Here is a 15,235-nt window from a genome sequence, read left to right on the forward strand (position 1 = left end):
ATAATACGAAATAAATTGGGCCCCATAAAGTTATTTCGAATTAATTACGACCATTTTTTTTTTTTTTAATTTAAATTAAATTTAAATTTTTAATTTAAATTTCAGAATTAAGACCATGTCTTGAAAGGATAATGATTCGTAAGAATACAAATTTAACAGTGCTAAAACTATTTTTACATGCGTGCGATTTGATTTTCGGTATTAACTAGCTCTTTTTCAGGCACTATATTCTGAAAGTTACTATAGAATTACATACCACACAAAATAAGACAAACAAAAGAAAACAACTTTTAGGCAACGAAGTTCCATTGTTATCGGTAAACTTAACCTTTCTTTCCATTACGTCTATTAGCTAATTAATAGTGATTTCATGACCAACGGCGTTTAAGGAAAACGGCAATGAAACCGTGGCGAGAGACGATGGAGGCTATTTCCAAGGCTGTTACCCTAATGTGAGCTATAACGTAAGCATTCGTGACCCTTTGGTAGGGATGTACCTACATAGTTATTTGAAAACAAAAACAGATTAAAAAAATTAATCAAATCGATTTTCAATTTTCGTTTCTAATGACTTTTGTTATCGACTTATAAGTGTTTTGTGATGAATGTCAATATGAAAATAAAAACAGTAATTTTCACGAAAGTGCCGTTTTGTGTTTTTTTTTCGAATTTACGTGTAATGGTTTTTTTTATTATACCAAATGACGGGACGAACAATTGGTAGTAAGCGACACGTCTGTCCATAGCAGTTGCTGTGTCACTCAGAGCACTCAATCGCAAACCCTGAAAGGCATTGCCACTTCGCCCATCACCATGAGATATAAGTTGAGAAGTCTCACGTGTTTAAATTTGACCAGAACTCTTAGATTCAAAACCGGAACGCAGTAATGCTCATATTACTGCTTGGCGGCCGAATTAGGTAAGGTGGCAGTACTTACCTAGACGAACTCTTTCACAAGGAGCTGACTGCTACAACGAGCTGTTTTATAAATCGATCTATTTCTTTAATTCCAATTTTGCAATCTACGCATTTATTGACCCCTGACTAAAACGTACCTGCCGTTACATTGGAGTTTCCTCTTGGCCACTTTTAGGTGTAATAGGTGTATGTATGTACAATGAGCATGAGCGTAAAGTGTTAAAGTTACACGATAAAGCATTTTTGACAGCGGTCGTTAATATTGCTAATAGTTAATATTGTTGTTGTTATTTTTTATAGGGAAAGAATAGTTCAAGGGTAGTTTATTTGAATTACGCAACTAATTTATCTTATAAAGCTATCCGCAATAGTGCCACTGCCCGATTGAACCTCATTGCAATCTGCAGGACAACTTCAGGGCGCAAGCAAAAACTTAAAAATAAATATAAAATAATCATTACTACTGAAGTTAAAAGACACGCCTATCTATAACAGGTGCGTTCCACTCACAGTTTCGCAAAGATCTTAGGGGTACTGCCGCTGCGCCCGTCACCCTGAGACATAAGCTGACAAGTCCCACGTGCCTGTAATTTCACCAGCACCCTTACCCTTCCAAACCGGAATACGGAAAAAGCTCACATTACTGTTTTGCGGTTGAAATAGGTAAGGTGGCAAGCAGTATTTCCCTGGACAAACTCTTTCACAAGGAACAGCTACTGCACTAATGCACTATCATAGTTTTAGCAAAATTTCTAAAACAAACAAAATTACAAAATTTCTTTTCCACAATTAGTCACCCAATTAAATAACCTAACCTAGTACTTATGTTTGCATGTTTAGCTTTCGTTTTGCTTAGTTATTATATAAATCACCTATAATTCGGATTATAATTTGTTCATAATTTCCACTTAACTGTCCATAATCGACGTTTTCGTGGTTAGAATCACGCATTTCGGTACATTGATTTGTTTCCTAATATTCGGCCTTGACTTCAATATTTTTGGTGTTAGCACGGAAAAAATAAAACAATGGAAGTGCCTCAAGCGTCGTGTAGTAATCTATCAGACCACTGTCACCAAAGCTCATACATTCATAATTTGAAACACTATGAAATCTTGATCATAATGTTTTTTTAGTGTAGTCATTTTCATGGACAACTCACACTTGACCAAATAATTGATTATATTATATTAGACAACGTATTATATTATACGTTCACATACGTTGTTCTAATCCCAAAGTGAGTAGCTAAAGCACCTGTGTTATGGAAATCGAAAACAAAGACGGTGCCACAAACACCCAGACCTGAGACAATATAGAAAAGTTAGTTTTCTACATTGACCCGGCCGGGGATCGAACCTGGGACCTCGGAGATGGCAACACGATGAAAACCGGTGTGCAAGCCACTCAACCACTAATAAATTTTGGACTGTTAATACTCGTATAATTTAAACTTTACCCTGTAGTCATGTCCTTGAAAGGTGATCAATACCTATTGTTGCAAATTACGACGTTTTTATATATTCAAATTTCAAACAACGTGCTGCCATTTAGCCGTCATGACGACGAATTCAAGATGTTTACTTAGTTCTCCAAAAAAGAAGCGACCACATTGCAGCGTTATAAGGTAAACCTTTTCGTTTCTTGTAAGAAAACATTTATTAAGATAAGCAGACAAATAGGAAATGAAACTATTTTTCCAGATTTAAATCGCGTATATTTGTTTTTTCAAACAAACCGACGTTTCGGGCCCTTTACAGGTCCCATGGTCACGGTTGACTGAGGTGGTACAGTCTTCAACCAGTTAGGTTAAATAATAATGCAAACCACCCTATTTTTTCACTATAGTTACAATAGTTATTAATTAAATACCTTGGAACGAAGATATAAGCTTGTTGTGCATTTATATGTAGTTTTTATAAAACACGACCGGTAGTAGACATACATAACAGTTTTCCTTTCTAATTTATGAAGTAGACGGTGTCAATCTAGTTAACTGATTAAATCTAAAATTAAAAGTAATAACAGGTACAAACCTATTTGTTGTATTTTAATGCTGAAACCCTTTATTGCACAGACAGTAGCAAATCAGGCTAAACATTGACGGATCTATCTTGTTCCATTACTCTGGAGGCGATATTCGAACAAAAGTGTATAGCTTGATGTCAGTACATGACTGTACCAATATTTTTATATCCATCTATTTACATAATGTGATACAAAGATCGAATAACAACAAAGAAAAAATCCTACGACTTGACTGGGTTCGAACCAGCGTCTACTGCCTCAACAGTATTTCGGTAGGCATCATATTTTTCATAGTGAACAATACGGGCTTACTAGTGGTAGATCGACTAACGATGCGGGGATAGCGTTACTAAAACACATCTTTGATACTTAGGAAAGGTCTCAGAACGCTATTGGTGTTTTCTTTGACCTCTCAAAGGCATTTGATTGCGTTGATCATATTACTCTTGTTAGGAAGCTGGAACATTACGGTGTAAATGGCAAGGCGTCGAAACTTGTGTGGTCATATCTCAATGGTAGAATTCAGAAAGTAGACATAAATGGAAATTCTTTGGATTCTCCGGTAAAAATGGGTGTTCTGCAGGGCTCATTACTTGGACCTTTCTTATTTCTGATTTATATTAATGATCTATTAGAATAGCAATTCATTGTTAAGGACCATTGCGAAATAGTATTGTTTGCTGATGACATATCCTTGATTTTTAAAACAGACAGACATGACATTAACTATGACCATATTAATGATACCCTCTCTAAGGTAGTTTATTGGTTTAATGCTAACAATTTATTGCTTAATGCCAAGAAGACAAAAAATGTTAAATTTGAATTACCTAAAGTAAAATCGACTAGTCCAAGCATAGTAATAAACGGATAAAAGTTAGGCCTTGTTAATAAAGCAGTCTTCTTGGGAGTGACCTTAGATAGTAAACGATTCCACATATATCTTCCCTGGCCAGCAGATTAAGCTCCGCTGCATACGCAGTCCGCAGAATACGTGAGCTTACCGATGTTAGTACTGCTAGACTAGTTTACTTTCGTTACTTCCATAGTATAATGTCCTACGGGATTCTCATGTCGGGTAAAGCGGCAGATATTCAAACCCTATTTGTATTGCAAAAACGAGCGATTCGTTCTGTGTATCGTCTAGGCTCTCGGGTTTCTCTCAGAGAAAAGTTTAAGGAGACTGGTATCATGACTGTGGCATCACAATACATTTACTCAAATATTTTATATGCCCGTAAAATATACATAATTTCAATGAGAAAGAAGATATCCATAATATTAACCTTAAAGCTAAGTCCAAACTCATGGTACCACGATTTCGTTTAACCAAGGTAGACAACTCTTTTATGGGGAACTGTATACGTTTTTACAATAAGATTCCGGAGCATATATAAAGATTATCATTTTCTAAGTTTAAAAACTACATTAAAAATATTTTGATCGAAAAATCATATTACAAAACTGAAGACTACGTGTTAGATAAAGATGTATGGAAAGACGACACGGCTCCAGAATCCACACAAATTTGCTTCAAATCAAGTTTATTTGAAAAGAGTAATCCTTAGAGTTTCTTGCTCGTTCTTCTTAGGGAGGTCAGCTTAATGAACGAGCAGTAGCTTAAATGTGACGTTTTCAAGTGTAAATTTATTTTATCTATGGAATAAATAATCTTTGACTTTGACTTTGACAACATGGCTGCTTATTTACCTCTATTGTACCCATTTCATGCTTTGCTGATATATAAAATTAAAATCAATATATACGTTTCTGTTAGAGTCATAGGCAAGCATTTAACCACAAACGCACTTGATGTAGTGAATTGATGTATTGAGAATGGAACATGCTTAGAAGTACGTAAAATGTACTTTTACACTCTTGCTTCGAAAAATACGTAATTTTTTTTCGGGCACGCATTAACGTCGGTATACCCATTTGTCCATCCATCGGCGTCGGCATGTCCATTATCCATCATTTGTCGGTATATCCAACAGAATACTGACATCAGGAAACTTGCGCCTGAGTGATTTTCCCAACTATGATTTTCGCGCGGCGTGGTCGATAGTCGTAGTATAAGTTGCCAAAACAGATATGTAATATTTTTTGTAGTCAAGTATACCTAAATATTCACCTGGAGCCACTAAAGAAAAATTCCTATGTAGTTATAATAATTTATAATTTTTTTTGTCATGATTCTCTCTGAGTCCATGATTGAAAAAAATCAAACCATATTTTGAAAAAATATTGATACACCCACATTCTCAGTGAATATTACTGCCTGTAATTGAAAAAGTGATTAATTAAACAGCCTAATGTAAAGAACATTGTACCAAGAACAATCGTCCGCGCGAGTAGCCTAATTTTGGTGAACAATTTTAATTGCTCATTACCAAATATTATAAACTTTCGAGAACATTCCAATTGCTACCTTCCGCCCCCTACAGAGTCGCGCTAATGCACAGTGTAGTCGATTGCGCAATGCGCAACGGGAAGTGAGCGTGCCTACAGTTCCGTTAGCTATCTGGAAAATAGGGAGGGTACTGTACGTGCACCCGCGGGGGCTCACTCGAGGCACTAGCCTCTCGAAGAACCGGATGAAGTCAAGTGATAGTGGTCTTTGATAACCCTGTACTCTGGCTGATCTGGGGTCATAACCTGAACTTATAAGGTTACTGTGCGCGCAAAAGTTATAGTACCATTCTCGGGTACGTAAGGAGGGCCACTATAATCAAAACTAACGTAGAAAAAAATATGGAGCTTGTCCCGGTGTGAAGTAACACCTCACCCTTGAAAGGATGCCAAGTTGCCTGGATATATTTTTAGCCATGGATTCTAAGTATCTGCCGAAGCCGCCAGGACCGTTATTCATGAATAATTCGTCATGTATTTTGCGACATTACGACTTATGTCCATCTCCATAATCGAACAAAACATGAATCCTATTAATTGATGTCCGAAATTAGAATCAGTGGCTTTTTTTTATACATACGTGCCATATAGAATAATAAGAAAGTAAGTTAATAAATAATTTCATAGATGGCGCTACAGCAAAAAGTCGTTAAAAACCAAAATAATGGTCTGCAACAAGCGCTTGGGAAAATTAGTGAGGTCCGTTGGATCGTTTCGTGGCTTAGTTGGCATAGCGTCTTAAGCTTTAGTGGCGTGGTTTGCTGAGAGACGTTATTTCGAATCCAATCGGATACAAATGAATTTTTTGTAAGTGTTCGATATTTGATAATAATTATAACAAACTAGTGGAGTCATTTCACAAAAAATAATTGAATATCGTGGTGGTCAATCATTTTGACTTTCAATAAAACTTAATTAGAATAATAATCCTCTGAATGAGACTCTATTTAACTAGTATTATTTTTTAATAACTATAACTTTTTTTTATAAAAAAGCCCGACCTCAAAAGTTTGCTTATTCTCTTTGGCCGTGTTCATTGCGGCGATCTCCTCAGCAACAATTGAAATGCACATGGAAGTTCTAGTCAAAACAAGAATTTGATGTAGTAGTACAAAAATAGTACAGCTGCTTGCTGCCTTGTATGGATAGTATTGCCCAAAATCAGTTTTGAAGACCATCTAATTGTAGCAAAACCAAGACCAAAACCGACCCTGCAAAATTTGGGCAAGAACAAGACTGAGTCTGCGAGACTCTTGTGGTCTCGCATTTACTTTGAATTGAGTTGCTTTACGCATTTTATGCCTAAAATTATAACCTACCAAGATTGTCCTAAAATTATTAATTCAAACAGTGTTATTTATGTAAAACAAGCGTAATCGAGTGTTTACAGCAGTTTCATGAATGTTAATAAAGTCAATATTGTGCTCTATCCCTTTTATGCGATTGAATGCTTATGTAGTTTGAAAGAGAAGCAATAGTAATTTTTATTTGGCGTCTGTCGGCGATATCTCATTTGGATGATGTTATGCATGTTAACCCACAGAATATAATTTCTCAATAATAAACTTTTTTTTTATTATCTCTTATCATTGGGCCCAAATACAAGGTAGCTGCTGTACACTGTTAAGGAGTTCGTCTCATTTGTCCGCCATTTCCATAATCAGATCAGCTCTAGGTAACCATAAAATTTTATTTTTATTTGAATTATATCTATTTGCCAAGTTTCATAGAAATCGGTAAACGGATACGGGTGAAATCCAATAAACTGTATTCATCCCGTGATTTGCCACCCTTACATGTGGAATATTTTCTTCAAATTTGAATGAGACTTGAATTGAATTAGACTCAATGATTTCCACCAAAAATACCATCGAAATCGGTTCACAAATGTCTGAGTAATCGCGTAACATACACACAAAAAAATACTGTCGAATTGAGAGCCTCCTCTTTTATTAAATCGATTAAAAAGAATGAATGAATATATTCCTTTGGTCCACCATCGTAACTGATCTATCCAAAAACCAACAACAAAACCGTATGCTATATAGACCGGTTTATAGGACAATCTCCTTATGTATTCGATCAATCTGACTTCAAGTAGAATCTTAATTAAGCCCTTCAATATTTTGAATCTCAATGGATAAAATTTAAACTTGAATAATAGTGAAATGTTTAAGTGAAAACCGATAAAAGAGGCGGTGAAAGATCGGTCCGCAAGTTTGATCGGTTTCAAGCACGGACTCCGACCGCGAGTGGAACTCATTTAACTTACCAGTATAACTCCCAGCTGTTTTATATTATTTATGAGTGAAGTCATCAGGGACGAACTGGTAGTACAGAGACAATCTGTTCAATTTTTTTAAACTGTACTGTTTGCAGTACCGGTATGTTTACTTCTGTTTGCATTAAGGCACATATCGACGGTAACGTTGACGCTTGGTTGGCCAAAGGGTGACTTGCTTCTTCACGACCCCATGAGTATAGTCAATTATACTCTAGACAACAAACTCACAATACTCCTGAAATGATTTGGTTTCCATACTTTGCCATAAATCGCACAAATTTTGCTCTAGTCTAGCCTGTAAAAGCGAGAACATGATTGTTTAAATATTTTTTTTTAAATAACGCACACAATTAACATAGCCCCGCACTAGGGAAACCCTGTGTCGCGGGTGCCATGGACACACACATAGACAACCACAAATTACACCCAAACTCACGAGAGAAATAATTGTAGGCTATACAACTATTTCTCTCGGCCCGGGAATCGAACCTGGGACCTCTGCGTGGCAGTCCGGCATGGTAACCGTTCGGCCACGGAGGCAGCTTATTTATTACGTGCTCCTTGCTAATTAACATCACATTTACCATCTTATTTATACACATATTAATTTCCTCCTAAATACGGTCCATGTCCCAATGAAAGATGAAACTTTTTATTGGTACGCCATTCGTCGATATCGTAAAACGACCGATTACCGAACGGCCGTCCGCGTAACGATCCTCGTAAAATAAAAAAAAAATCATTACGGTTACGGATATTTCAATTTGATTATAAAACACTACATACCTATAAGTGTAATAGGTATGCAGTTTTTTATAATCAAACTCTGTTGTTGTGATTTCCATGAGTCAAAAAAAATTTTTTGTTTTAATATTATAATTGAACATCACGATGTTACACTGCCATGATATTCAATAAGTTTTTATGAAATTACTCCACTAGTTTGTTATAATTATTAAAACTAAGATCGAAAATTAAGAAAAGTTACTTCGGTCCGGCTGGGTTCAAACCAGCGCCTTCAGCTTGACGGTCTCCCTGAGCTACGGAAAGGACCAGCAGACCTTACGATTTATATGTGCTTGTTGTAGATCTTTGTTTTTGGTTTTTTAACGACTTTTCACATTTTTTAATATAATATTGGGTGTGTATGATATAAGTTACTAACCTACCAAAAATTTCATTTTATCACGTTGTTTTGTCAAAAGTGGTGACAAATATGAATTGACTAATACATTGACTTGTCCTAGCTGCAGGACACAGACCACATAAGTAGATAATAGGCTATTCGGTTAAAATTATTATACCTTATACTTGAATTATATAACACACGAAGGAAATCGTTGTAATCGAAGGAAATTGTTTATGTAGGTGCATACTTATCCTACATTACTTAGGCCGGCTCTAATGCCGGTAAATTTTCCGAACACTTAAGGGGAACAATATCTGAATTATTTTATATATTATTACGTAATACTAATTTGTTTCGGCTTCAGAAATTACTTGTAAGTAATTTTAAACAAAGAAACAACATGCTTTAAATATACAGCAACTAACGCATAGAACTCGAAAACATTCACAAATATAGTAATGTATGTTATTTAGCACCTGAATTGTATAAAGCAGTCTACGAGGCCGAGGAACGAGTAAGCTGGAGTTATCAAGTGTTTTATTTCAGAATCGTATTTGCATTTGCATTTCAAGTAATTATTGAATATTCGCTTACATATGAAATTTCTGTTGTAACTTTCTAGCCACTTTGAAACGAAATAAAGTATTTTTAATTTAATTAAGATTCAGATTAGATAGATTTTTAATTAAAATCCCCATTTGAAATTTAAACGTCATTAATTTGTTTTCTTTTGATTAATTGGCATTCGCTTTGAAGTCAAACGGATACTGCTAAAATTCCTGTAATTTATGAATATGGCGTGGCTTTATTTTAGCGTAAACGCATGAACATTGCCGACATGTATGGAACGAATACAACTAATGAGCGCACTGTACATTTTTGTCTTGCCCGATACTTTAGTGGAAATTTTTACCTGGTAAATGAGGCTTGTGGCCGACGAGAGCGTAAAATGAGTAATGACAAGCTGCCAGCTATTGAAAGAAACTAATTCATCATAAGCTACCGCGGATTTACATGTTCTTTGTCTACTAGTAACAATGATCCGTTTACACCATCGATATGCTTACTATAGAAACTAGATAAATGTATATATAATATGTGATATTTTTCGTATCGTCTGAAATACAAAGGACAACAAGCGGTGAAGTGTCGTAATGAATCCACACAGAGATAAATGAGTTTTAGACCGTATCAGCACTTGTGATGAAATATGTTTTAATTTTTTTTTATGATAATCGGAAACAACCGTGGTAACAAACCTAAACTGCGGTGACCAAAACAAAGCTTACCCACAGAATGTTGCTGGCAACTGTTGGGTGGACCAACCGCGAAGAAATTCAGCGTAACTTCTTTTTTTTTCAAGAGCAATCATTATTTTTCTAAAATCTGCAGACTTGTAAATTTTTTATCAAATTTATTCACGTGTTATTACAGTACAAGGAAGATTAGGCATTATTTTTAGGGTGATAAATCTTTCATAGATTTCTCATAGATGGCGCTACGACTGAAAAGTCCTTTAAAAACCAAATACAAAGACACGACGCAAGCACATAGAAAAATTCGTGAGACCCACTGGTTCGTTCCGTGGCTTAGTTCGTATAGCGTCTAGAACGGTAAGCTGGAAGACGTCTCGGTTCGAATCCGGCCGGATCGAAGGAATTTTTTCTGAGTGTTCGATCTTTGTATTAATAATTATAACAAACTAGTGGAGTAATTTCACAAAAAATAATTGAATATCCATTCAATAAAAATTTAAAAAATAAACTTTTCCACAATGTTTCACCTGAGGCATTATAATTGTAAGTCAATGACCTGAGGCATCAAAAAGTAATCCAATTTTTGAACTTTTTTCTATATCATCCAACTTTTCATAGACTCGGAAAGAAAATAACTTCGGAAAAGTTTTATGATTTGCTTAAAACAGCCTAGGAATCTGTTCCCTCAGTCATCAACCATTTTTCTCAATTTATCCAAATTATAAACATGTTTCAATGTCTTGATTTGTTGTTCATTTTATTTTGAGTTTAAAACCTTTGTGCGTACAAGAACTAAAGGTGCGTGTAAGGAACCTTCAATATAACAAATACTAGATATAATGATTAAGTGACATAATGAACAAAAAGTATAAGTACTACCAGGATAATATATTAAATTATAGAACACAATATTTCGTTTTACGAATAGTTGAAACGCCCTACATTATGTTGATAAGATTGTTTTTATTTCATTAAATTGCAAAATATAATTGTTTTTGTATAGTTTTAAGTGCTTTTTGTGTTATAAAATATATTTATTGAAACTTTAAGAAGAATATTTAATTGTGTATACTAATACCTAACCTAACCTAACCCAAACCCACAGGAGGAGGTCAAACCAACTAGCAAATGCAAACAAATTCGATTCTGGCAGCTTTGTCAAATACTAACCTAACCTAAACCCACAGGAGGAGGTCGAACCAACTAGCAAATGGAAACAAATTCGATTCTGGCAGCTTTGTCATATACAGGAGGAGGTCGAACCAACTATTATACACAGTGACCTTTATATCATGCAAGAATATGTCAAATGTCTGTATACCATAAATTAATTGTCTGTTGAGCGTTATATCGACTAAAAATATGTTATTTGTAGTTATATATTACGAATCGCACCCAGACAAACTGGATATCTTTAATAATTTTTACATAAAATTAAACATAACTCGTTTTTTTCGATTACCGAACTAGGCAATCAATGTTTTAACAAAGTCTCAATACTTCACGAGTCCTATACATACTTTGTGGATACGCTATGAACCTACTCAACGAAGGCATAGCTTCTGAGTCGAGTAAATCCGCCACTTACAACGTCGAACTCAAGTGATATTCACACATTTCGACATTTCTCTTCACGAGTTACGAATATGTATGCATCGACGATCTACGAAGCTAAGATTAAGCTACTACGGAACTAAATATCTATACATAAGAGCGGTTACACACGGCATGCTAGCGCGCGACTGCAACGATGCAATCGCGCGTTTGCATCGCTGCTAAAAGTCACCGTGTGTAACCACTCCAAGTGGGTAAAAAGAGTCTACTTTTTGTATTGTAATCTATAATATCCCCACACGGTGCATGAATAAAGCATCCTATCTGTGAGATCTTTACGCTTTGGAAATTCCTTTCAACACGATGGCAAACATGTTCCTCTGTTTTGGGCTGCGAGTCAATACCATCGATATGATATGAAAAAGCATCCTACCCCACAATTTCCTATTCTGAATTCGGTGCTGAAAATGTTGAGAATATGGTAATAATAAAATAATATAATAGCTTTCAATTGAAAAGATCTGAGGGCACTACCACTGCGCTCGTCACCTTGAGACATAAGTTGACAAGTCCCATGTGCCTGTAATTTCACCAGCACCCTTACCCTTCAAAACCGGAACACAGTAATGCAGATATTCCTGCTTGGCGGCAGAAATAGGTAAGGTGGCAGTACTACCCTGGACGAAATCTTTCACATGGAGCTCTACTGCTATTAAGTATAACGGTCAAGCTCGCTGGCATACAATGACTTCCTGCGTCTTCATCATCGTCTCAATTCGAAATGTTTTCCTAAGTGGTTATGCACGCACACTATATTAATTTGTTATATAATAAAATTGAAAAATGTTTTCTATACAACTACATTTATATTAGAGAAACTCTAATGTTTATTTTGTAGGTAAATAATTACACCTGAAATTGTCACATAGATCAAAATCTATTCGTCATGCAGATTCCCTTAAAAAGAATCAGTAAGGATGTTACTCTTTGTAAATAAACATTTGTACACATTTCTCATTTAGGTATAATGTTTATTTTAACTATCATACATCAAACACGATTCACTATCAAGGATTTTTGTCACCCAAATACCCAGAAACTGTATTGTAAACCTTTAGAATAAAGTTTTTGTTTCACTATCCTTCAATTTTGAATATCAACCGGCAACTTATAACGGAAGCGTATACAGTGCCCCTTAAATGAATTTGTGTCTTTGTGAAGACGACTGTCAAGAAAAGCCAGTTTATTAATTTTCATTCCTCATATTAATGTTATGTCTATGGGTATTTTTTTTATTAACAAAATCTATTCTTAAAATGAAATTTCATTTCCGTAAATGTACTGGAACGCCAATACAAGAACGTAAATTTTTTAAACTTCTATCATTTAAGTACAACGGAGTTAATTGCTAAACTATCCTCAAGATTGACAAAACGTATTCTTAGATGAGTGGATTGGAAGCAGGTTGGAACCGCAGCCATAACATCGATAAATAATGCCTTCAGAAATATGCAATAAATGTTCAAATATAAACAAATGCAAACCGTCGCTTTTATTTGTAACACTAAAAAAGTGTACGAAAAATATCTTGGACGGTTTTTTTTATAGCGACGATGGTGTTTTTATAGATGAATGTTTGCGTTCATAATAAGTTTTGTGACATTCAAGTCCACGGCTTTATTTATTAAGCTCTATATTCTATCCGCTAAGAGTGACTTTTCATCGACCTCATTCTAAAACAATTTGGTGTCAGGTGAGATAAGAGGAACACCGAGGGAAGAAAGACTTGAAGCCTTAACTCAGAATCCAAAGCATTCAGCACCGTACTCTTTTAGTCACGAAAACAAACAAATAAATCATTTTAAACCATTAAAGAGATTTCGCTACGATGCTCCAAATCTTAAAGGCGGAAAAAACAAATTTGACAGTTGTGAAGTTTTGTGAATATCAGATACCTTTTTATGAAATAATAATATGATGACTTTTCCTCTTACCCCATCTTTTGGGATAAGACAAACGTTAGCTCAATTGGTACGTTTTCGGTGAATATATCATAAGTATTGAATTTAACGTAATGATTGTTAAAGCTGGGGTCCGAAGAGACAAGAATAAAAGAAGTTGTATGAAAAGGACTCCTGAGGGACAAGGGCGTGAGCTTTCTATAAGTATTGTTAAAACATTTAAAGACGTTAAGCAAAAATAAGTTTAGTGCACTTCAAAATTCTTATAAGACTTTATCTGTTCTTCCTACAGCTCGAAACATTTGACTCAAAATAAATTATGCTCCTGTTACCCTACCCGACTATACTTCTGTGACGATGCGACCTCTTTCATCGTTATCCCACCGGTTTACCACCCTTTTCTCTAGTTCCTGGCCACTTTGAAATTTTGTATCGTTCTTAGATTCCTTTTTCTTCTTCGTCCATTGACTTACAATTATATGGACGTCGGGTCCGCGCTAAAAAGTGTCCGCACTTGTAAGGCGCTAAAATCGTATACAGAGCGCGACACTCCGCTTTAGTCTTCATTTGTTCTACTGACAGCGCGATACTGCGATGACATTACAATTTAAATTTCGAATAGGTTGACTTGGGTTGGGATAGGTTGACATTTTTTTCGTGGTTTTTGTATTAGACCCGTCGTCCATTTATTTGTAAGTCAATGTCTTCGTCACTTACTTTTCTTCTTTCCATGGCCACTCTCTACTAAATTGCCGAAGCGAGCACACTTGCTCGACTTGACATGCTTATAAAGCATAGTATTTATAGAATTTACTGGCCCTTTGGGGTAAGTTCCTTTTTGCCATACATAACCTTTATATAATTTAAGTAGGGAGTGTTTTATACCACTGTGCCTATTTTTATATCATAGTTCTGTTACAGCCTTTTTGCTTTTACTTTGCCTGTTCTTTTCCGTTCCTGTACTCTTTCTTTATTTCTACAATAAAATTCATGTAGAACGAACCTTGTATTTAATTACGCGACGCCCGCGTTACACTTCTTACCGTAATGATCCTGCAAAATTAGAGTACATATAAAACCTGACTAGTTGTCTAAAGCTCAGTAATTCGTAGTAACTACTAAACAAGTAGTTTAAACTTTCCGGCCTTATGAAACGTGTAACTGCACCACACGCTGACAAGCTGTCGGTATCACTTGGTCACCATCGGCCTTTCATTACAGCCTTTGCCTTTGATATGCTAATGCCTTCGAAGTCATGGTGTTACACTGACAAGTGCAATAACGTGGTGCACCGAAGTCCAATACGTATGTAGTATATAACTAGGGAATTAGATATATTATTTTTTAAGTTATTGGATTATGCAAAATCGAAATTTCACTGCGTAACATTAAGGCGATGAGGTGCCCAAAATCGCCTAAATGTGGTGTTTTTGTGTAAGTTTTTAGGCGGTAACATAGCACGTGGAACTTTGAAAATAGTACATCCTGTAATACGTATCTTGAAGTGAAAGCTTGAAAATCCTAGAATATTGATTATTGTCATAGGTAATACAAAAACTGGATTACAGTGAGACTCTGGTGGTTATTTTTTGACATTTTTTCTCGGGCAAACCAAACTTGCTTGCTACCAAATTTGGTGTGGTTATTTAAATGGTACTTATCTTGATCCTGACACTTTATTTGTTTTAAATAAAA

Source organism: Hyposmocoma kahamanoa, unplaced genomic scaffold (assembly GCF_003589595.1).
Source record: "Hyposmocoma kahamanoa isolate Upper Pololo Valley unplaced genomic scaffold, ASM358959v1 66, whole genome shotgun sequence".
NCBI lineage: Eukaryota > Metazoa > Arthropoda > Insecta > Lepidoptera > Cosmopterigidae > Hyposmocoma > Hyposmocoma kahamanoa.